This window comes from Neophocaena asiaeorientalis, unplaced genomic scaffold, assembly GCF_003031525.2.
Source record: "Neophocaena asiaeorientalis asiaeorientalis breed wild unplaced genomic scaffold, Neophocaena_asiaeorientalis_V1.1 scaffold135, whole genome shotgun sequence".
In the NCBI taxonomy this organism is placed as follows: Eukaryota; Metazoa; Chordata; class Mammalia; order Artiodactyla; family Phocoenidae; genus Neophocaena; species Neophocaena asiaeorientalis.
The window spans coordinates 1201838-1227666 of NW_020175190.1; the positions used below are offsets into that span (position 1 = coordinate 1201838).

At 37.3% G+C, this 25829-nt stretch overlaps 1 pseudogene; it reads left to right on the plus strand.

Moving 5' to 3' along the window:
- The first annotated feature begins 1484 nt into the window (after positions 1–1484).
- Positions 1485–19326, plus strand: LOC112412956 (very-long-chain (3R)-3-hydroxyacyl-CoA dehydratase 1 pseudogene; annotated as a pseudogene).
- The last annotated feature ends 6503 nt before the right edge of the window (positions 19327–25829 follow it).

The following is a 25829-nucleotide window of genomic DNA, read 5'->3' on the forward strand; positions in this document are numbered from 1 at the left end:
GCACTAGCCCCAGGATATGGCTACAACTAGAAGCATGAAAATTACAAAAGGAAAAAACACATTGGTAAAGGCAAATATTCAGTCAAGGTAGTAAATCATCTATATCTACAATAAGCAGTTAAGGGATACACAAAACAATTACATGTAAAATATGATGTCAAAACAGTAATTGTGAGGGAAGGAGAGTAAAAGTGCAGTGTTGTTAAAATGTGTTTGAAATTAAGAAATCATCAACTTAAATAATCATATATATATGTATATATATATATGTATATATAAATAGCTATATGTAAACCTCATGGTAATCACAAACCAAAAATCTATAATAGATACATACCCCAAACCCAGAAAGGAATCCAAAAATAACACTAATTACAATCATCAAATCACAAGAGAAGAGAACAAAAGACAAAGAAAGGAACAAAAAAGAACTACAAAAACAACTCAGAATAATTAACAAAATGGCAATAAGTACATGCCTATCAATAATTACTTTATATGTAAATGGTCTAAATGCTCCAATCAAAAGACAAAGAACAGGGCTTCCCTGGTGGTGCAGTGGTTGAGGGTCTGCCTGCCGATGCAGGGGACACGGGTTCGTGCCCTGGTCCGGGAAGATCCCACATGCAGACTTCAGATCTAAAGACACACACAGACTAAAAGTGAGAGAATGGGAAAAGATATTCCATGCAAATGGAAATTAAAAGGAAGCCTGGTAGCAGTACTTATATCAGCCAAAATAGACTTTAAAATAAAGACTGTAACAAGAAACAAAGAAGGACATTACATAAAGATCAAGGGAATCAATCAAAGAAGAAGATATAACAATTTTAAATATATATGGACCCAACATGGGAGTGCCTAAATACATAAAGCACATATTAACAGACATAAATGGAGAAATTGACAGTAACCCAATAACAGTAGGGCATGTGGACAGAAAATCAATAAAGAAACACAACCCTTAAACAACACGTTAGACCAGATGGTATATATATATGTGTATGTGTGTGTGCACGCGTGTGTGTGTATATACATCTATACATACATATACACACACACATATATACATATATATAATATTCCACTTAAAAGCAGAATATGCATTCTTTTCAAATACACATGGAACATGTGCACATGGATGCACATGGAACGTGTGCACATGGATACACATGGAACATACTAGGCTATAAAGCAGGTCTCAGTAAATTTAAGAAAACTGAAATCATATCAACCATTATTTCTGACCACAATGCTATGAGACTAGAAATCAACTATAGAAATAAATACTGCAAAATACACAAACACATGGAGGCTAATAAATATGCTACTAAACAACCTATGGATCACTGAAGAAATAAAAATTATCTGGAAACAAATGAACATGAAAACACAATAATTCAAAATCTATGGGGGCTGGGGGTGCCCGCTCCTCCCCCGGTGGGTGGCTGGGCTGGCAGTGCTGAGCTCCCTGTGTGTGGCACATGGGGCGCCTGATGGATACAGTGGCAGCGGGTGGTGACGCTTCAGCGGTGTGCTCAGCTGGGCCCCCTCCCACTCCCCTGCTCCTCTCATCCACGTCCCCTGGCTGTGTGGCCACCATGGCGTCTGGTGAGGAGGACAGCACCAATGGCAGCACCTCAGAGGCCGTGGGCAAGAGGAGGTGCCTGGGCTTGTTGGCCACCGCCTGGCTCACCTTCTACAACATCACCACGAGAGCAGGGTGGCTGGTACTGGCTACTACATGTACTGTAGTTAAAAATGTACTGGCTGGTACATTTTTATATGGAAAAAGGAATACACAAAGGTTTATATAAAAGTATTTAGAAGACACTTAAATTTTTCCAGACATTTGCCTTGCTTGCGGAATTGTACCTACTTCTGTGCTTGTGGCTGGGGTCCAAGTGAGTTCAAGAATCTTTATGGTGTGGCTCTTTACTCACAGTATAAAACTAATATAATTTTTTTATCATTTATATCCTGTCAGAGTTGCTGGTGAACTTCTTACGATATATGCTGCCTTACCATATGTGAAGAAAAAAGGAATGTTCTCAATAAGACTTCCGAATAAATACAATGCTTCTTTTGACTACTATTATTTCCTTCTTATAACCATGGCCTCATATATACCATTGTTACCACAATCTACTTTCATATGTTACATCAGAGAAGAAAAGTGCTTCATGGAGAGGTGATTATTGAAAGGGAAGATGTAATGATTCCTACAATAAGGTGTTTTTTGCAGAATAACCAGGATTACTTGAGTCTAAGGGTTAATAACAGGAATAAACAGCTTCATGAAAAAAAAAATCTATGGGATGTAGCAAAATCAGTTCTAAGAGGGAAATTTAGAGTGATAAAGTCTACCTCTGGAAACAAAAAAAATCTCAAAATTTCAAACCTTACACCTAAAAGAATTAGAAAAAGAAGAACAAACAAAACCCCAGAAGAAGCAGAAGAAAAGAGATCATAAAGATCAGAGCAAAAATAAATGAAAAGAGATCTTAAAGATCAGAGGTAGTAGTAGAAGAAATGAGATCATAAAGATCAGAGCAAACATGAATGAAATAGAGACTAAAAAGAAAAGAAAAGAAAAGATCAATGTAACTAAGAGTTCGTTCTTTGAAAAGATAAATAAAATTGATAAGGCTTTAACCAGACTCACCAAGAAAAATAGAGTGATGACTCAAATCAATAAAATCAGAAATGAAAAAGGAAAATTTGCAATTGACATCACAGAAATACAAAGACTCAAGAGAGTACTACAAACAACTATATGCCACCAAAATGGACAATTCAGAAAAAATGGGCAAATTCTGAGAAATCTACAGTCTCCCATGACTGAACCAGGTTTAAATAGAAAATATGAACAGACCAATTACCAGTAATGAAATTGAATCAGTAATTTTAAAAAGTTCACAAAAACAAAGGTCCAGCACCAGATGGTTTCACAGGTGAATTCTACAAAACATTTAAAGAAGAGTTAACACCTATCCTTTTCAAACTATTTCAAAAAATTGCAGAGTAAGAAGCACTTCCAAACTCATTCTACAAGGCCAGCGTCACCCTCATACCAAAACTAAACAAAAATATCATCACAAAAAAGAAAATTATAGACCAGGGTCCCTGACAAACATATATGCAAAAATCCTCAAAAAATATTAGCAAACTGAATCTAACAATACATTAAAAGGATCATACACCATGATCAAGTGGGATTTGTCCCAGGGATGCAAGGCTGGTTCAATATCTGCAAACCAATCAGTGTGATACATTACATTAACAATTTGAAGAATAAAAATCATATGATCTCCATAGTCGCTGTATCAATTTACATTCCCATAAACAGTACAAGCAGTTTCCCTTTTCCCCACACCCTCTCCAGCATTTATTGTTTGTAGATTTTTTGATGATGGCCATTCTGACTGGTGTGAGGTGATACCTCATTGTAGTTTTGATTTGCATTTCTCTAATGATTAGTGATATTGAGCATCTTTTCATGTGTTTGTTGGATATCTGTATATCTTCTTTGGAGAAATGTCTGCTTAGGCCTTTTGCCATTTTTGGATTGGTTTGTTTATTTTTCTGATATTGAGCTGCATGAGCTGCTTGTATATTTTGGAGATTAATCCTTTGTCAGTTGCTTCATTTGCAAATATTTTCTCTCATTTTGAGGGTTGTCTTTTCATCTATTTTATGATTTCCTTTGCTGTGCAAATGCTTTTAAGTTTCATTAGGTCCCATTTGTTTATTTTGTTTTTATTTCCATTTCTTTAGGGGGTAGGTCAAAAAGGATCTTGCTGTGATTTATGTCATAGAGTGTTCTGCCTATGTTTTCCTCTAAGAGTTTGATAGTGTCTGGCCTTACATTTAGATCGTTAATCCATTTTGAGTTTATTTTTGTGTATGGTGTTAGGGAGTGTTCTAATTTCATTCTTTTACATGTAGCTGTCTAGTTTTCCCAGCACCACTTATTGAAGAGGCTGTCTTTTCTCCATTATGTACTCTTGCCTCCTTTATCAAAGATAAGGTGACCAAATGTGCGTGGGTCTATCTCTGGGCTTTCTATCCTGTTCCATTGATCTATATTTCTGTTTTTGTGCCAGTACCATACTGTCTTGATTACTGTAGCTTTGTAGTATAGTCTGAAGTCAGGGAGTCTGATTCCTCCACCTCTGTTTTTCCTTCTCAAGATTGCTTTGATTATATGGGTTTTTTTGTGTTTCCATACAAATTGTGAAATTTTTTGTTCCTAGTTCTGTGAAAAGTGCCAGTGGTAGTTTGATAGGGATTGCATTGAATCTGTAGTTTGCTTTGGGTAGTAGAGTCATTTTCACAATGTTGATTCTTCCAATCCAAGAACATGGTATATCTCTCCATCTGTTTGTATCATCTTTAATTTCTTTTATCAGTGTCTTACAGTTTTCTGCATACAGGTCTTTTGTCTCCTTAGGTAGGTTTATTCCTAGGTACTTTATTCTTTTTTTACAATGGTAAATGAGAGTGTTTCCTTAATTTCTCTTTCAGATTTTTCATCATTAGCGTATAGGAATGCAAGAAATTTCTGTGCATTAATTTTGTATCCTGCTACTCTACCGAATTCATTGATTAGCTCTAGTAGTTTTCTGGAGGCATCTTTAGGATTCTCGGTGTATAGTATCATGTCATCTGCAAAGAGTGACAGTTTTACTTCCTCTTTTACCATTTGGATTCTTTTTATTTCTTTTTCTTCTCTGATTGCTGTGGCTAAAACTTCCAAAACTATGTTGAATAATAGTGGTGAGAGTGGGCAACCTTGTTTTGTTCCTGGCCTTAGAGGAAATGGTTTCAGTTTTTCACCATTGAGAATGATGTTGGCTGTGGGTTTGTCATATATGGCCTTTATTATGTTGAGGTAAGTTGCCTCTATGCCTATGTTCTGGAGGGTTTTTATCATAAATGGGTGTTGAATATTGTCAAAAGCTTTTTCTGCATCAGTTGAGATTATCATGGTTTTTATCCTTCAGTTTGTTAATATGGTGTATCACATTGTTTGATTTGTGTATATTGAAGAATACTTGCATTCCTGGGATAAACCCAACTTGATCACGGTGTATGATCCTTTTAATGTGCTGTTGGATTCTGTTTGCTACTATTTTGTTGAGGATTTTTGCAGCTATGTTCATCAGAGATATTGGCCTGTATGGAGGTTCCTTAAAAAACTAAAAATAGAACTACCATACGACCCAGAAATCCCACTACTGGGCACATACCGTGAGAAAACCATAATTCAAAAAGAGTCATGTACCACAATGTTCATTGCAGCACTATTTACAATAGCCAGGACGTGGAAGCAACCTAATTGTTCATCAACAGAGAATGGATAAAGAAGATGTGGCACATATATACAATGGAATATTACTCAGCCATAAAAAGGAACGAAATTGAGTTATTTGTAGTGAGGTGGATGGACCTAGAGTCTGTCATACAGAATGAAGTAAGTCAGAAAGAGAAAAACTAATATGCTAACCCATATATATGGAATGTAAAAAAAATGCTTCTGAAGAACCTAGGGGCAGGACAAGAATAAAGACACAGATGTAGAGAATGGACTTGAGGACACAGGGAGGGGGAAGGATAAGCTGGGATGAAATGAGAGAGTAAAACTGACATACATACACTACCAAACGTAAAATAGATAGCTAGTGGGAAGCAGCTTCATGGCACAGGGAGATCAGCTTGGTGCTTTGTGACCAACTAAAGGGGTGGGATAAGGAGGGTGGGAGGGAAATGCAAGAGGGAGGGGATATGGGGATATACATATACATATAGCTGATTCACTTTTTTATACAGAAGAAACTAACACAGCACTGTAAAGCAATTATACTCCAATAAAGATGTTTAAAAAATCATATGATCTTCTCAATAGAGCAGAAAAAGCTTTTGACAAAATTCAACATTAATTTATGTTGATAAACATGCTTATAAAGTATGACATACTTAAAAAGTATGTCAACATACTTTCTAAAAAGTCTCCAGAAAGTGGGTATAAAAGGAACATACTTCAAAATAATAAAGGCATGTGAGCCTTTAGGCACACAGCTAACATCATACTCAATGGTGAAAAGCTGAAAGAATTTCCTCTAAGTTCAGGAATAAGACAAGGATGCCTACTCTTGCCACTTTTACTCAACATATTATTAGAAGTGCTAGCCACTGCAATCTGGCAAGAAAAATAAGTAAAAAGAATCCAAATTGGAAAGGAAGAAGTTAAACTGTCACTGTTTGCTGATGACAATACTATACACAGAAAATATAAAGATGCCACCAAAAAACTACTAGAGCTCATCAATGAATTTAGTGAAGTTGCAGGATACAAAATTAATATACAGAAATCTTCTGCACTACTTCAACAACAACGTATCAGAAAGAGAAATTAAGGAAACAATCCTATTTGCAATCATATCAAAAAGAATAAAATACCTAGGAATAAATCTAACATAGGTAGTTAAAGATCTGTACTTGGAAAACTATAAGACACTGATGAAAGACATCGAAGACAACACAAACAGATGGAAAGATATACCATGTTCATGGTTTGGAAGAACTGATATTGTTAAAGTGACCACAATACCACTGAACGCAACCTAAAGGTTCAATGCAATGCCTATCAAAATACTAATGGCATTTTCCACAGAACCAGAACAAATAATTTTTAAATTTGTATCAAAACACAGAAGACCCTGAATAGCTAAAACAATCTTGTGAAAGAATAACAGAGCTGGAGGTATCATGCTCCATGACTTCATACTATACTACAAAGCTGCAGTAATCAAAACAGTATGGTACTGGCACAAAAAGAGATATATAGATCAATGGAATAGAGAGTCCAGAAACGAACTCACACTTATGTGGTCAATTTATTACAAAGGAGGCAAGAATATACAAAGGCAAAAAAGCCTCTTCGACAAACGGTGTTGGGAAAACTGGACAGCTACATGCAAAAGAATCAAACTGTACTGCTTTCTCACACCATTACAAAAATAAACTCAAAATGGATTAATGGCTTACCATCAATAAAATCACACCATTACAAAAGTAAACTCAAAATGGATTAATTGCTTAAATGTAAGTCATAAAAATTCTAGAAGAAAACATAGGCAGAGCACTCTTTGACATAAATTGTAGCAATATTTTTTGTATCTGTCTCCTATGGCAAAGGGAACAAAAGTAAAAATAAACAAATGGGACCTAATTAAACTTAAAAGCTTTTGCATAGCGAAGGAAACCATTGGCAAAACAAAAAAACAACCTACTGAATGGGAGAACATATTCGCAAATGATATGACCAATAAGGGGTTAATATCCAAAATCTACAAACACCTCATACAATTCAGTATCAAAAAAATATACAACCTGATTAAAAAATCGGCAAGAGACCTGAATAGACATTTTTTTTTTAAACATCTTTATTGGGGTATAATTGCTTTACAATGGTGTGTTAGTTTCTGCTTTATAACAAAGTGAATCAGCTATACATATACATATGTTCCCATATGCTGAATAGACATTTTTTCGAAGAAGACATACAGATGGCCAACAGGTCCATGAAAATATATTCAACATTGCTAATCATCAGAGAAATGTAAATCAAAACCACAAAATCACCTCACACCTGTCAGACTGTCCATCATCAAAATGACCACAGATAACAAATGCTGGTGTGGATGTGGAGAAAAGGGAACACTTGCACACTGTTGGTGGGAATGTAAATTTTTGCAGCCACTACGGAAAACAGTATGAAATTTCCTCAAAAAACTAAAAATAGAACTATCTGCAATTCCACTCCTGGGTATGTATTTGAAAAAACTGAAAATACTCATTCAAAAAATATACAAGCACCCTGATATTTATAGCAGCATTATTTACAATAGCCAAGGTATGGAAGTGTCCATCAGAAGATGAATGGATAAAGAAGAAGTGGTATATATATACAGTGGAATACTACTCAGCCATAAAAAAGAATGAAATTTTGCTATTTGCAGCAATGTGGTTGATCCTGGAGGGTATTATGCTTAGTGAACTAAGTCAGACAGAGAAAGACAACTATTATATGTTATCACTTATATGTGAAATCTAAAAAATAAAGCAAACGAATATAAAAATACAGAAGCAGTTTCACAGATATAGAGAACAATCTAGTGGTTACCAGTGGGGAGAAGGAAGGTGGGGGAAAGATGGAGATAGGAGATTAAGAGGTACAAACTACTATATATAAAATAAATAAGCTACAAGGATATATTGTACAGCAGAAGAAACATAGCCAACATTTTATAATAACTTTAAATGGAGTATAATCGATAAAATTGTAAATCACTATGTTGTACACCTGAAATTAATATAATATTGTAGCTATCTAGGAAAAGAGAGACCTTAAATAAAAAGTCATACAATTAATGTACAGTTATGAAATCGGCTTAGAGAGTTTTAGGTGAGAATTAAAGGGAGTTCATCTCATGTCCACAGGTTCGGAATTCTGGATCTAATCTTTCTAGTTTAGAAAATCCAGTTTTAAAAAAGCAGGATCAGGGACTTCCTTGGTGGGGCAGTGGTTAAGAATCTGCCTGCCAATGCAAGGGACATGGGTTCGAGCCCTGGTCCAGGAAGATCCTACATGCTGCGGAGCAAATAAGCCTGTGTGCCACAACTACTGAGTCTGAGCTCTAGAGCTGACAAGCCACAACTACTTAGCCCATTGGCCACAACTACTGAAGCCCACGCACCTAGAGCCCATGCTCTGCAACAAGAGAATCCACCACAATGAGAAGCCTGTGCACCGCAAGGAAGAGTAGCCCTCTCTCGCCACAACTAGAGAAAGCCTGAATGCAGCAACAAAGATCCAATGCAGCCAAAAATAAAATAAATAAATAAATAGCAGGTACACAGACTGGCTTTTTTTTTTTTTTTTTTTTCCTGGTACTTAGGCCTCTCACTGACGGGGCACAAACCCGTGTCCCCTAGCACTGGCAGGCGGACTCTCAACCACTGCGCCACCAGGGAAGCCCCAGACTGGCTTTTAAAAATAAAAGCATGATCGTGTTCAGGAGGTAACAGATACCGATTATCCACATTTTTTTTCATCTTTTCTATATTAATTCGTCTATTTATACCCACTCAGTATGTAAAACGCAGCTGCCTGTGCAGTTCTCCTAGTTGTAAATGACACAACAAAGTCTTAGCTTAATTAAAAGACTATAAACAGTGGGTGGGGAAATCCCAGCTTCTTTCCCTTTTCTTCTGCTATCAATGGGGTTAGGATAGCTCTTCATCCAACTTTGCCTTCAGATGCCTATCACAGGCATTCTCAGTACCACCAGATAATGAGAGGTATTACCAAGTCAGGGAGAGGGAGAAAAAGGCTTATTTTCCAATTATGAATGTACTGATTCATTAACACTTGACTTGAGCATTCATTTTAGATTCAGGCTGTCATGGACTTGCATTTAAACAATAGTGGCATGTTGATCTCTGCCATCTTTCAACAATCTTGCACGGGATGCCATTTAAGAAACAGCAGAAAGAGGAGCTGAAAAGGAGTAAAATATTCATGGCCAAAGTCAAAATTATATAAGCTGGCTGAGGAACCCTAATTATTTTTACTCATCTTTGGCAAATCTCAAAATGTAGTACGATAATGGCTTATTGTACAAACTTTAAACTAGACACTAAGAAATCCAAAGTAGAGAGCTCATTACCTCATCCAAAATCTACCTAAAGTCATGGAAAAGTTAATGGTAGTATTAGTAAAGCATCAAGTTACAAGAGTTTAAATATTTACTGTTATATTTATTTTTCAATATTTATGAATGTACCCAATATTTCTATAAGACTATACCTCCTTAGTGATGTAGCACCAAAAATATAGTCAATTTCCATAGAAAGCATCATATTACTTTAATTAATATTTATTGTTCAAGTAACCATCTCAAACTATTTTTCTTAATCTAAATTTGCTTTGGATTTAGGAGAATATTTTATACCGTTATTTGACATACATCAGTGACTTAGATACCACTTTCAAAATTTTTGTCCATCTCCAGGCATCAACTTTATTTTCTTCATATTTTTGTTTAAATTGACTAAGTTTATTTTAATTAACTTGACTTAAGTAATAATATGATTAAAGTCAAGGGATTGGTATGATAGCCGTAATTTTTCAAATAACCATTAAAATAAAACCCAGGGGCTTCCCTGGTGGCGCAGTGATTGAGAGTCTGCCTGCCGATGCAGGGGACATGGGTTCGTGCCCTGGTCCGGGAAGATCCCACATGCCGCGGAGCGGCTAGACCCGTGAGCCATGGCCGCTGAGTCTGCACGTCTGGAGCCTGTGCTCCGCAACGGGGGAGGCCACAACAGTGAGAGGACCATGTACTGCAAAAAAATAAATAAATAAAATAAAAATAAAACCCAGAGTGTAGAATTCATAATTGTTATTACTTGGAGTGTTAGTTCAAGGCAAGCTATAACTCTTGTTGCTTTTAAGCTGCTGAAAACTGAGATTTTCTGCTTTTTATTACAGAATAACTTAGCCTATCCTGAATGATGAGGTACAAAATTTTTATATTAATGGTTGTGCACTACCCCTCAAATTTTGCATTCAAAATTTCCTAAAATCCTTTAGTGGCTGCAAAAGTAAAAACTCACAAAGTGAGAACACAAGAAGGCCAGCAAAAAGTGACTAGGAGGAAGAAATTTTAATAGCTGCATGGAGCTGGGGAGAAAGAGTTCAAAATTCAAAATCTGTCAAGTTAGAAGGGTTTGGTGAACATCTCAGACTTTTCACTAAAACCTCAGAAAAGCCATACCTTATAAGTAAGCCCAGGACTAAGGGCTCCAGTCTAGAACTAAATGCAAAATGAAAATAAATCCAAAACAAGCTTCCACTTATGATTAACATGATTCATATGTGTGGTTACTAGAGGCTGAGAGTGGGAGGAGGGAGAATTGGAGCAAGGTCATCAAAAGGTACAAATTTCCACTAAAAAGACAAATAAGTACTAGAGGCATAATGTAGAACATGATGACTATATTTAACACTGTTTGATACACAGGAAAGTTGTTAAGTGTAAATCCTAAGAGTTCTCATCACAAGGAGAATTTCCCCCCTCCTTTTCCCCTTTCTTCTTTTCTTTATATTATATCTATATGAGATAATGGATTCTACCTTAACCTATTGTGATAATCATTTCATAATATATGTAAATCAAACTATCATGCTGTATGCCTTAAACTTATCTGGTGATGTATGCCAATTGTTTCTCAATAAAACTGAAAAAAAAATTAATGTGATCCACCAATAGCTTAACTCTCTGTTAGTAAAAATTCAACTTTATTTCAAAAATACAGTATCTCTATAATGTTTCATCCATACTGTCCAGGATAAAATAAGGTATTACTAGAAATTTGGAGAAACAGGAACATATAAGCAATCAATCAAAGAGAAAACACAGTCAAGAGAAGCAAATCCATAGATGACTTTTATGTTAGCATTGAGACAGGAATTTAAAAACAGCTTTTATAAATATGTTAAAGGAATTTAAAAACAGCTTTTATAAATATGTTAATGGATTAAAAAGAAAAGAGGAGCTGGACTTCCCTGGTGGTGCAGTGGTTAAGAATCTGCCTGCCAATACAGGGGACATGGGTTCGATCCCTGGTCCAGGAAGATCCCACATGCTGCGGAGCAACTAAGCCTGTGTGCCACAACTACTGAGCTCACATGCTGCAACTAGTGAAGCCCATGTGCTCTAGGGCCCGTGTGCTGCAACTACGGAAGCCCGTGAGCCTAGAGCCTATATTCCACAACAAGAGAAGCCACCACAATGAGAAGCCTGCAGGCTGCAATGAAGAATAACCCCAGCTAGCCTCAAATAGAGAAAGCCTGTGTGCAGCAATGAAGATCCAATGCAGCCAAAAAAAAAAATGAGCAAAATGGGTGAAAGACAGGGAATCCCAAAAACTAAATGAAAATTATAAAAGAATCAACTTGAAATTCTAGAGCTGAAAAAATACAATATCAAAAAAGAAAACATTAGGACTTCCCTGGTGGTGCAGTGGTTAAGAATCCATCTGCCAATGCAGGGGACACAGGTTCGATCCCTGGTCTGGGAAGATCCCACATGCTGCGGAGCAACTAAGCCCGTGTGCCACAACTACTGAGCCTGCACGTCACAACTACTGAAGCCCATGTGCTCTAGGGCCTGCATGTTGCAACTAATAAGCCTGCATGCTGCAACTACTAAAGTCTGCACACCTATAACCTGTGCTCCACAACAAGAGAAGCCACTGCAATGAGAAGCCTGCACACTGCAATGAAGAGTAGCCCCAACTTGCTGCAACTAGAGAAAGCCCATGGGCAGCAACGAAGACCCAACACAGCCAAAAACAAAAAAAAGAAAAAGAAAAAAATTAATCAATAGAATTTAACAGACTGGATACTGCAGAAAAATGGACAAATCAATTTAAAGACAAGAGAACAGAAATTATACAAACTGAAGAATAGAGAGAAAGTAATTGAAAAAATTAGCCAAACTGCAGTGACTTGTGGGACAACAACCTGATTGACACATGGGTAATTGGAGTGCCAGAAAAAAAGGAGAGAGTATGGGGTAGAAATTTTCTTCTTAAGAAATAAGATAAAACATTTCCTTAGCTTAGTGGAAATACATCAACCCACAAATCCAAATAGCTCAGAGAACTCCTAAAAGGATAAATACAAAGAACACCACATCTAAGCAAATGACAGTCCAACTGCTAAGACCCAACGATAAAAAGTAAACTTTTAAAACAGAGAAAATATATAAGAATATCTTATTTTTTATCAGAAAATAATGGAGTTAAACAAAATAGAATGACATCTTTAAAGTGTTGAAATGAAAAACTATCAACTTAGCATTCTATATCCAGTAAAAATATCTTTCAACAATGAAGAAGAATAGAGATTTTTCAGATAAAAGAATGGTGAGGGGCTTCCCTGGTGACGCAGTTGTTGAGAGTCCATCTGCCGATGCAGGGGACATGGGTTCGTGCCCCGGTCCGGGAAAATCCCACATGTCGCGGAGCGGCTGGGCCCGTGAGCCATGGCTGCTGAGCCTGCACGTCCAGAGCCTGTGCTCTGCAACGGGAGAGGCCACAACAGTGAGAGGCCCGTGTACTGCAAAAAAAAAAAAAAAAAAACTTAAAAGAAATTCTTGTGTCTGAAAGGAAATGATACCAGGTGGAAATCTGGATCTAGAGGAAGGATTCTGGAACAGCAAAATGGTAAATATGTGGCTACATATAGATTACTATTTTTTCTTCACTTAATTTCTCTTAGGATGATTAAACTTTTAAAGCAAAAATAATAACAGTGTATTATGGAAGTCTATAATATATAAAAGCAAAATATATAACAATAATTGCACAAGCAATAATTACACAGGAGAGGAAGTGAATGAGTTCATACTGTTGTAAGGTACATTATACATAAAAAGGTCATAGGAAGAGTTATAGCTAAAAAACTAATAAATAAGATAAAATAACGATATTCAACCCAAAAGAAGATAGAAAAGGAGGAAAAATAAATAGCAAAATATGTCAGAATACAAAGAAAAATAGATAAAAATCATAATCATAGCTGAAGATTTTAATACCCCCTTCTCAGTAATTGATGAAACAAGTAGTAGAAAAAATCAATCAGACTATGGTAAGACAACCAACATGACTTAACTGACCACTATACAGAGCATCTGCAGTGTATACATTCTTTTCAAGTGCACATTTACCAAGACAGACCATATTTTAACCTGTAAAAAAAAATACTCAATAGATTTCAAAAGTTAGATATCATAAAGAGTATGTTGTCTGACCACAATAGAATGAAATCAGAATTTAATAATGAAAAATATCTAGAATATTCTAAATATTTAGAAATTGGGTAAAACATTTCTAAATAAATTATGGGTCAAGAAAAAGTCACAAAGAAAATAGAAATTACTTGGACTAAATGCTAATAAGAACACTACTTTAAAAATTTGTGGGATACAGCTAAATAAGTGATTAGAGAAACATTCACAGCTTTAATTGAATATATTGAAAAAGAAGACAGTTTTAAAAGCAATGATCTAAGATTTTCACATAAATGTTAGAAAAAGAACATCAAATTAAACACAAAGTACACAGAAGAAAGAAAAGAATGAAAATAAAAGAGAAAATAGACAAGCAATAAAATAATTAACAGAGCCAATAGTTAATATTTTGAAAAGATTAACAAAATAAATAAATCCTACCAATACTAGTCAAAAGAAAAAATAATAAAAACACAAATTATTAATATCAAGAATGAAAAAGATGGAATCACTTGAGATCCTACAGACATTAAAAGGAAATAAGAGAATACTATTAAGAATTGTATGCTAATAAATTCAACAACTGTTAAGAAATGGACAAATTTCTCAAAAATCACCACTTACCAAAACTTACAAAAGAAGAAACAGAAAATCTGAAGGGTCCTACATCTATTTAGAAAATGAGTATGTAATAAAAACATTCCTACAGAGAAAACTTTGGCCCACGTGGCTGTACGCATGAACTCAGTCGTGTATTTAAAGAATAAATATTATCAGTTTCACACAAATTACTCCTGAAAATAGAGAGTGGTAGAACTTTTTCCAACTTATTTTATGGGGCCAGTAAATCCTAATCCCAAAACCTGACAAAGAGAGTACTAAAATAGACAATAAAATTAATATCCTTCATGCAGAGTAGATGTAAAAATCCTTCACAAGATATTAACAAATGAACTCTTGCAATATATAAAAAAGGTAATACATTATGAGCAAGGGGGTTGATTCCAAGGAATGCAAGGTTGGTTTCACACTTAAAAACGAGTTATGTTGATTTACCATATTACTTAAATAAAGATGAAAATAATATAATCATCTTTCTTGATGCAGAAAAAGCATTTGAAAAAATACATCCCTTTTTTTTAAACAACTTTATTGGAGTACAATTGCTTTACAATGTTGTGTTACTTTCTGCTGTATAACAAAGTGAATCAGCTATATGTATACATATATCCCCATATTCCCTCCCCCTTGCATCTCCCTCCCAGCCTCCCTATCCCACCCCTCTTGGTGGACATAAATCACTGAGCTGATCTCCCTGTGCTATGCAGCTGCTTCTCATTAGCTATCTATATATCACTCAATCTGTTTGTATCATCTTTAATTTCTTTCATCAGTGTCTTATAGTTTTCTGCATACAGGTCTTTTGCCTCCTAGGTAGGTTTATTCCTACCTATTTTATTCTTTTTGTTGCAATGGTAAATGGGAGTGTTTCCTTAATTTCTCTTTCAGATTTTTCATCATTATTTAAAGTCCATTTTGTCTGATATGAGAATCGCTACTGCAGCTTTCTTTTGATTTCCATTTGAATGGAATATCTTTTTCCATTCCTTCACTTTCCATCTGTATGTGTCCCTAGGTCTGAAGTGGGTCTCTTGTAGACAGTATATATATGGGTCTTGTTTTTGTATCCATTCAGCCAGCCTATGTCTTTTGGCTGGAGCATTTAATCCATTTACATTTAAGGTAATTATCGATATGTATGTTCCTGTTACCATTTTCTTAATTGTTTTGGGTTTGTTATTGTAGGTCTTTCCCTTCTCTAATGTTTCCTGCCTAGAGAAGTTCCTTTAGCATTTGTTGTAAAGCTGGTTTGGTGATGCTGAATTCTCTTAGCTTTTGCTTGTCTGTAAAGGTTTTAATTTTTCCATCAAATCTGAATGAGATCCTTGCTGGGTAGAGTAATCTTGGTTGCAGGTTTTGCCCTTTCATCACTTTAAATATGTCCTGCCACTCCCTTCTGGCTTGCAGAGTTTCTGCTGAAAGATCAGCACTTAATCTTATGGGGATTCCCTTGTATGTTATTTGTTGCTTTTCCCTTGCTGTTTTTAATATTTTTTCTTTGTATTTAATTTTTGATAGTTTGATTATTATGTGTCCTGGCGTGTTTCTCCTTGGATTTATCCTGTATGGGACTCTCTGCACTTCCTGGACTTGATTGACTATTTCCTTTCCCATATCAGGGAAAATTTCAACTATAATCTCTTCAAATTTTTTCTCAGTCCCTTTCTTTTTCTATTCTTCTTCTGGGACCCCTATAATTTGAATGTTGATGCGTTTAATGCTGTCCCAGAGGTCTCTGAGGCTGTCCTCAATTCTTTTCTTTATTTTTTTTTTTATTCTGCTCTGTGGTAGTTATTTACACTATTTTATCTTCCAGGTCACTTATCCATTCTTCTTCTTCAGTTATTCTGGTTTTTATTCCTTCTAGACAATTTTTTATTTCATCTACTGTGTTCTTCATCATTGCTCGTTTGCTCTTTAGTTCTTCTAGGTCCTTGTTAAACGTTTCTTGTATTTTCTTCATTCTATTTCCAAGATTTTGGATCATATTTACTATCATTACTCTGAATTCTTTTTCTGGTAGACTGCCTATTTCCTCTTCATTTGTTTGGTCTGGTGGGTTTTTACTTTGTTCCTTCATCTGTTGCATATCTCTCTGTCTTCTCATTTTGCTTACCTTACTGTGTTTGGGGTCTCCTTTTCGCAGCCTGCAGGTTTGTAGTTCCCGTTGTTTTTGGTGTCTGTCCCCAGTGGCTAAAGTTGGTTCAGTGGGTTATGTAGGCTTCCTGGTGGAGGGGACTGGTGCCTGTGTTCTGGTGGATGAGGCTTGATCTTGTCTTTCTGGTAGGCAGGGCTGCATCCAGTGGTGTGTTTTTGGGTGTCTGTGAACTTATGATTTTAGGCAGCCTCTCTGCTAATGGGTGGGGTTGTGTTCCTGTCTTGCTAGTTTTTTGGCATCAGTTGTCCAGCACTGGAGCTTGCTGGTCGTTGAGAGGAGCTGGGTCTTAGCATTGAGACTAAGATCTCTGGGAGAGTTCTCATCAATTGATATTACGTGGGGCCGGGAGATCTCTGGTGGTCCAATGTCCTGAACTTGGCTCTCCTACCTCAGAGGTTCAGGCCTGACACCCAGCCAGAGCACCAAGACCCTGTCAGCCACACGGCTGTTAGTGTTGGAAGGTCTCCTGAAGAGGTGGGGGGTGGCTGTGTCTCACCACGTGTACAAGGACACTGGAGGTGGAAGTTCTGGGAAGTACCTCGCCATATTTTCTTGATAAGAGTCTCAGAAAAGTAGGACTATAAGGGAACTTCCTCAATCTAATAAAGTACGTCTCTAAAAGAGTTCAGAATTTCTAAGGAAGTCTTGAAAAACAATTCCATTAACAGATATCACTATCTATTAGAAAACTATAGTAAATAACTAAAGCAGTATGATATTGATACAAGGATAGATAACTGACCAATAGAACAGAACAGATAGAGTCCACATATGTTGTACCTAGTTTATATAACAAACGCAATACTGCAGGGAAAACATAGTTCTCTGCGTAAACAGTGTTGAGTGAATTGGAGATATACATGAAAAAAATTTTTTTCCCTGATCTGTACCCAACACTATACATTGGGCTATGTTAAAATTAATAACATCTGTTCATCAAAATATCTTAAAAGAGTAAAAATGCAACCCAGATTGAGAGAAGATATTCACTATACATATATCTGACATAGGACTCATACCAAACCTCTATAATGAACTCCTACAAAGTAATAAAAAAAAAAGAGAAATAATCCATTTAGGGAAAAAAGGACAAAAACTTGAACAGTCACCTCATAAAGGAGGGTAGAAAAATGGTCAATAAACATATGAAAAAGTGCTCAATTTTATTAGTCTGTAGGAAAAAGCAAACTAAAACCACCATGAAATACCACTGCTCCCATCTGAATGGATAAAGTAAAAAGGTAGGAAAATTCCAAGTGTTGATGTGATTGTGGAGTAATAGAACTCATATGTGCTAGTGGTGTGAGTGGAAATTGATACAACCATTTTTTTCAACATCTACTCAAGCTAAATATATGCATAGTCTATGGACCAGCAATTCCACTTCTGGGTGTATAACCAGAAATAAAGACATACTAGAACATTTATAACAATGCTATTTAGATGCCCACTTGCAGAAATATGGATAAATAAAGTCTGTTATAGTCACACAAAGGGATACTACAGAGCAATGAAAATAAAAGATCTATGACAACAGAGAACAATGTGGATGAATCCCACAGACAGAATGTTGACAAAAGAAGCCACAAAAGAGTACACAGCATCCTTACAGTGCATGATTCTATTTACCTAAAGTACAAAAAAACCAAAACTCATCTAGGCTGTTAGAAATCAGGACAGTGGTTACCCTGGGGGAGGAGTAGTGATTGAAAGGGATCCCAGGGGGTTTTTCTGGGGTATTAGAGCTTGAGCTGGGTCCTGGGTACATGGATGTGCTCAACTTGTGAAAGTATATCAAGCTATACACTTATGAGAGGTACACTTTCTGTAAGTATATTTCAATAAAAAGTTAAAAAATAATCTTTTCCTTCCCTCATGTCCTCAGCTAGAAGAACTATAACTGCTTTTATTGAATGAACTGTCACTAGATAGATGCAACGAAACAGCAACGTTTTTCTTTTTCTACTGTTGCTTGGTTTAAACCCTCCCTAGATGAAATATTGGATAGGTCTCAATACTGGGATATATTGGGCAATATCGCAATATGACTTTTCCAGTCACACTTAGGTAATGAATACATAGTCCCTTTGTTTTGGCATTAAAAAGTCCACTCTTGCCTCATAATCACATAACTTCAGCCTGGTCCAGGGTAACCATCAAAACTTCAAACTTTTATCTAATATAAAGCTTTTCTCTTCCTGCAGCAGTGTCCTGACCTAGGCCTGGAAGCCTACAGAGGAGGCAGAATGTTCCTGTTTGTCTTCTTCCTTTGTTCCCAGCCCATCCTTCTGTTCACTCACTGCTGGTTTGTCTAAGCCCTTAGAGTCTAAGCCAAGGCAGAGGGGATTAGGGGAAATGGCATCGGTTCATATGGCCAGAACAGCTGTGGTGATCTATCGGTTCCCCCTGGATGCTGGTTTTCATGAAGTGCTTTTGTGGGTTTTCTGGAGAGCCTCCCAGTTAGACCTCAGATGGCAGTCTCCCCAGTGTACACAATGCTTGTCTCTGGCAGCTGTCGATGAGCTGATTCCAGGCCTGGGCTTTCAAACACCCTACACAGACCCTTGCTGTTGGGATCCTTTCACCCTGTTGGGGAATCATCTTGAGTATGTTCTGTTTCGAGAAGACTCCAGATCAGCTCCTTCTCATGGAATCTACATCTTTCCTTCCAGGAACACGTGAACCTTTGTCCTGCTGTTTGTGGAGCTGCAGCTTGCTCCCATTACATTCTCCTCTCTTCAGCTGATGGTGGTTGTTCACCTTTAAACCACCAGATTAGGTTAAGATACAAGTCCTCACATTCCCCAAGCTTCTGACATACCCTTAGAAGCCCCTCACTTGGCTTGAGATGAAGGACAGCAACTCCTTTGTTCCCCAACTCCTTTTCTTCCACCCAGTGGACCAGTGAGAGGGGAATGCACAGCACACTGATCATTCTGTCCAAAGAAATCCCCCAGTCTGGCCTCTAGTACATCACCTCTTCCATGCCTTGAGGTGGGTCTCCCAGCATTCCATGGGTAAACGGCCTGGCCCTTTGCTCAAGGGCAGTGGAGTCACTGTGAGGAACTTGGCACCTATCTGATTCTCAAAGTGAGACAGCAAAGTCTCATTGTAACATCCTCCTACATAATTAATCTCCTTCCTCTTCTCATCTATCAGAGTTTTTTCTCTATTGGCTTTTGTCACTTTCAACCTTGTGTTCCAGTTATTGACGTACATATCAAATTCCACCTTCCAGACTACAGGTTTCTGGAGAATAGGAGTCTAGTCTGATTTATCTTTATCTCCTACAGAACCTAGCAGAGTGCTGGTACAGAGTTGGGGCTTAACACATAACAAGGGAATGAACAGGTGAATAATTAGAGCCACGCTCTGCAGGAGTGGTCACTCAAGGCAGGCATCAACCTGACCTTTTATTAAATACCCCAGGATTTCCTGATTCTGTAGCCCATGTTTAAAACTCAATCATTTGCTATTCACTCAAAATTATTTTTTGAGAATTTATTATATGCCAGGCACTGGGTAAGTGATTGGAAAGAAAGCAGACATAGCCTCTACCCTTTTGGAGTTTAGAATTGAACTGTTGTGAGTTTGGCATTGAGAGATGAGTAAGCTTTGGCTAAGTGTATAGGAAGAAGAAGAGCCAATCCCTGCAGGGAAATGACTGCCAAGTACTCTTGACTCAGAAGTGAGAATGTGTGGATATAACCAGAGAGAGAGGGTAGATGAGCCAAGTTGTAACAGAGCAGCCTGGAACAAGCACATGGTCCAGGCTTGAAGATTAGTGTTCTTGTGGAGGGTGAAGTGATTCTAAGGAACAGATACAGACAGGCTTGGGCAGACAAGAACAAGTGTCCTTGAGGGCGGCTCTGGAATCTGGTTTACTTCAGCATCGGAAGTCATATTATTTAAAAATATGATTTACAACATCCTCTAAATCTTTTGTAAACATACTCATCCCAGTGAATGAAAATAAGCACTGAGATATCTTTTTGAAGTTTGTGATGGTACCTGTCTCTCAATTAATAATCTTGTCAATTTTCTAAGACATTTAAATGTTCTTGTCCCATGATGTCACTGAAAGAGGGACTTGTAATCTCCTCTCAACTCTCCCCACCACATACACACACACACACACACACACATTCATGTACATGCTCCCATACACTTGTCCCAAGAAACTGACTCTGTTTGGCTACTACTCTGAAGTCAGGTACTTATTTACCTTTCATTGAACTGATTGACAAAGAATTTGAAAAGTGACCTTAGGGAAAGCATATGGGTTATCCCAACTGAACCTTTATAACAAAACCATGCCAAGTTTGCCTGAGGGAACAAAAGAGTTTTCAAAATAGGCTGAGTTGGGCACATTTTCTCACCATGAGAATACCATGCACAATCATCTCAGCAGCAGAACTCAAAGCCACATGAAGAACCAAGTGTGTGTGGTCTGGAATAGTAACAATGCATTTTAATTTGAAGGCGCTTCTGCCGGTAGGGCTTTGGGAGCTTAAACGGAAAAAATAACTAAAAACAAAAGAAGATGAAGTAAAATGACAGGCCGATGATAATCTCTGGTCTATAAGCAGAGAGCTGCCTTGACTCCTAATAACATGTGAATAAGCAAAGTTTAAGGAGTGCTGTATAACAGATAAAAGATATTAAAAATACAGAAGGAACAAGTTGTCATAATGCCATCTCTTATTGGTACAAAATGACTGTGAGATACCCACGGACTAATGCTATATAACCTGCAAACCACAGGGGACTCAAAAGGACCCACACACTAATACTGAGCCTTAGCACTCAAGGCGTACTTCTGTAGCTGAGTTGATCTTTTATGTGGCAAGAGAAATCCTTCCAATATTTTGTGGTCCTGATAAGCGTCAGTAGTCAATGTTACCTCCTAGCTGTGGGCAATGCTACAGGTGAGGGTCAAGGACACGGCTAGAATAAGCTTCTACAGGGAAGCTGGGAGGGATGAACAGGGAAGTAGAAGCAAGAGGTCACTAGTAGCTGAGCATAGGTGGATAAGAATAGGAGCATATTATTAGGGGGAGGAAGTGGAGTTCTCCCAAAACACAGTGCAGGATCTAAGTCTAACAGCCAGAAAGAGAATGGATTTTGGGAAATAACAGCAGCACCAAAGGCCAAAGCACAGGGTGCAATGGACATAGCAAATCATAAAGGTTGAAAGCCAAGGGAGGCAAGTGAAGACATGAAGGCTAAAGGCCAGGAACAGGGCTGGGTTGGAGTTATCTTGGGAGAAAAAGTAGGGAAGAAGGCAGGGAGGTCTGTGATTGCTCAGAGTGGTCAGACAAAAAAATTCGTGGCAAGGAACATCTCTTTCAGATGTGACAGAGCTATTCCAACTGACTCACAAAGAATCAACACCAGATGGCTCCAAAAGAGATGCTTCTCTTGGATTTGCTGGGTTTTTTCTACCTCAGGAGGAAGAAAGTTGAGCAATAAAGCAATGTGTACTCTCCAACATGATTTTCAAGTCTGTTTCATGGAACACTTCTTGTAAGATGCTTAACAAAAAGTACTCCGTGGTCCAATACATTTGAAAAAATGCTACATATTACCTTCTCCTTTATGATTTACAATGTACATTAGTATAGTGAAGGTTCTGAAAAGTCCTGCAGTAAAGAGGCCTGTTTAACTTTATTATCCTCATTTAATGCAGTGTTACTCAAAATTGCTGGACTATGGAACACTTTTCTTACATTACACCTCTTAATTTCCCGAGGTTCTTTTGTTCTGAGCAGTGTGCTTTGAGAAATGCTTTTCTAGAACTTTTGTTACATTTGTCCTGTGGACTCAGTAATAAAGACAAAATCCACCTCAACTCAATGCTAAGGAGATCAGACTCGCTTTCATAGTATAAGTGAATTAACACCAGGTGTGGACACAATATTACCCAGAGAAAGCCTTTGTTGTTTATTTTAAATATCTATTTCCAAAATAAATATTTATTTTAAATATCTATTTCCAAATATCTATTTATTTTAAATATCTATTTAAATGGTGTGTGTGTACTTGTGTGTGTGTTGTTGTTGTTTATTGTCGTTGGAGCCTGGAGAGAGATGGCCAGGACAATTATTCAGTTACACTGACTTCTGTGGGAATGGCATGAGCAGTCATGATAAACCAGGCAATGGGTACAAAGTACTTTAAGGATAAACCGTGTCATTCTTCAAGTCTGCCCATTAGAAGTAGGGTAATGAAGCAACATGGTGGCTGCTCAAACAAAAGTAGGTAGATTTTCTGATGGCAAATCTATCAAATTCAGCATCTGAAAATGGAAATCATAATTTTGTTGTCCAGACGTCTCTGTATTGCAAACAATTCATTCAGAGCTTGACTGTTGTGACAGAAGCTAGGTATGGAACCAGCAGTTCTTAAAGCCTTTTGGAGATGGAACTGACCTCAACACACAATGTTTAAGTAAATCAAAGGAGTCAGTATGGGATCTTGGCTAGGCTTTGGGTACCCTGGCATGTATTACATTCTTCTACAACTTTTCGATAATAACATTCTCTGCTTGAAGCAGGTAATTCAGGCTGATATGGAGGACCACATGCCCCTTCCATCTCCCGCCTCTGCAGAGAGAAGCTCTAATTGGTGAACAAAGAACAAGAACAATATGCTATTTTTAACTGACCTACCTCTTCCTCAAGATCAGGGTCATATCCTTTGTGTGGAGGACTAAGGGATTTTGTGTGGGTGTGTCTTTTCCAGAGAGGTGCCAGGGTGGCCCTGAGGGCAAGCCAGCTAACGAGCTTGCTCAGGTCTGACTGAAGATGGAGCTTTGGTCCTGTGATAGAACAAGGTTTTGTTACTTCCAACTCCCTTTCTGGAGCTTTGTATTTCCAATTATATTTAGCTAGAAGTGGATTTTTTTAATGCTACTACAAGTTGTGAAGGATACATTCTGTAGCATAAAAATAAGGGGAGAAAGGGATTAAGACATAGGGAAGAGAGAGAAGTTCTAACAGTTAGAAGTTCTAACTTTTCTAACATATGGAAAAGTTCTCTAATTGGAGTTTCAGGAGGATATGATCAAGAGAATGTGGAAGAAGCAATCATTTAGGAGATAATGACCCAAAGTTTCTAGAACTTAAAAAAAAAACCAAAATTGATCCTCAGATTTGGAACTCCAAAAAATCCTAGGCAAAGATAAATAAAAAGAAATTCTCATTTAGATGTAAATCACAGTGATACTACAAAGCATCAAAGGCAAGGAGAAGACTTGGAAAGCAAATAGAGAGTCAAGACTTTCTACAAGGCATCGCAAATAGCCTGATGGAGTAATTTTTGTACAGTAATGAAAAGTAGAAGACAATGAGTGGTATCCTTAAAGTGCTGAGTGAATATAATTGTCAACCAACAATGAAATAAGTGGTGAAATGATTGTTCAAGAGAGGAGGGAAAGAATAACATATCCACGTTAGAAGAAAACAAGATAACAGAACTTACTACCAGCAGATTCAGGTAAAAGTACTACCAAATGGAAAGTCTCAGATACAGAAAGGAATTACCAGCAAAGATTTCTATATTTTTGTAGGTAAATCTAAACAAATACTGACTGTATAAAGTAATAATGTCTATTTTGTCAAATTAAAAAATACAAACCAAATACTGGACAACAATAGCATATAATTTGAGAAGCTTGATTAGATATGAAACACTAGTGTCTTTGTTTTGGGAAAGAAATAGAAAGATATTGATTAACATTTGACTTTCTAAAGTATGCATGTTAAAATACCTGGAGTCACTACTAAAAGAATGGATATGGAAAATATAACCTTAAAACTCATAGAAGACAAAAGAATAAAGGCGAGGAGGGGGAAATAAGCTAGCAAGAGGTTAATCTCAGTATAAGAGGCATTTACATTTTTTAAAAAGATATTTCAAATAAAGCCCAGGTCATTATGAGGAATTCTCTGCTGTCATTTCTTCAGATCTCCATTTCTTCATCTTCCTATATTCATCAGCAGCCTCTGAAAGAGAAGATGACTCAGGCAGGACACCAGAGGAGGCAGGATTCTGGTGCAAAGGAGCAGGCATTAAAAGGACCAACCAAAAAAAGAATGAAGGAATGCCATTTGCAGCAACATGGATGGACCTAGAGACTGTCATAATGAGTGAAGTAAGTTAGACCGAGAAAGACAAAGATCATATGATATCGCTTACATGTGGAATCTAAAAAATGGTACAAATGAACTTATTTACAAAACAGAAATAAAGTCACAGATGTAGAAAACAAACTTCTGGTTACCAAGAGGAAAAGGAGAGGGGAGGGATAAATTAGGAGATTGGGATTGACATATACACACTACTATACATAAAACAGATAACTAATAAGGACCTACTGTATAGCACAGGGAACTCTACTCAATACTCTGTAATGACCTATAGGGGAAAAGAATCTTAAAAAGAGTGGATGTATGTATATGCATAACTGATTCACTTTGCTGTACAGCAGAAACTAACAGCATTGTAAATCAACTGTACTCCAATAAAAATACAAAAAGGAACAAGGAACTATGGAAGGTCTAAGGGAGGGAGGCTGAGGGAAGGGATGCAGGGAGAAGGTCTATTCTGACTGATGCGTTGGCCACGTGCTGTGATCTAAGAACATATAGGTGTGACCAGCAGTTCAAAGACATGGGACAAAGAGGTTTCCTGATATTTCTCCTGCCTGAGAAAAAGTGTTTTAAGGGAGTCTGGGATCTATGGCAGTGAAGGAATCAAGTCAATGCCAAAAATAGCTACCTAAGCCATTGAACAAGATAAATCCTAGGCATCGAGGAGAATCCAGGTCTGCAGGGAGGTGGCATGGGGTAGGTAGTTTTCTCTCTTATGTTTCCATTTAACACTTCTTTGCTGAGAGAGAGCCTAGTCTGTGTACAACCCCACACAAACACGACATCCCCATGATCATTTGACAGCCTCTGCTCTCTTGAGGTGAGAAGATTCAAGTACATAAAAGATAGAAGACAAGATAGTGAAGAAAAGGGTGTTTATAGAAAAGGAAGTGGAGATGGAAGAATTTGTGGAATGGGTACTTGGGATGGACACAAGCATTGAGTGTGAGTCGCAGGTGGAACGGATCGGCTACAAGTGTGCAAAGCTGACCACTGATGTTAGCATCATAATGGATAATTTTTTAGTTGTGC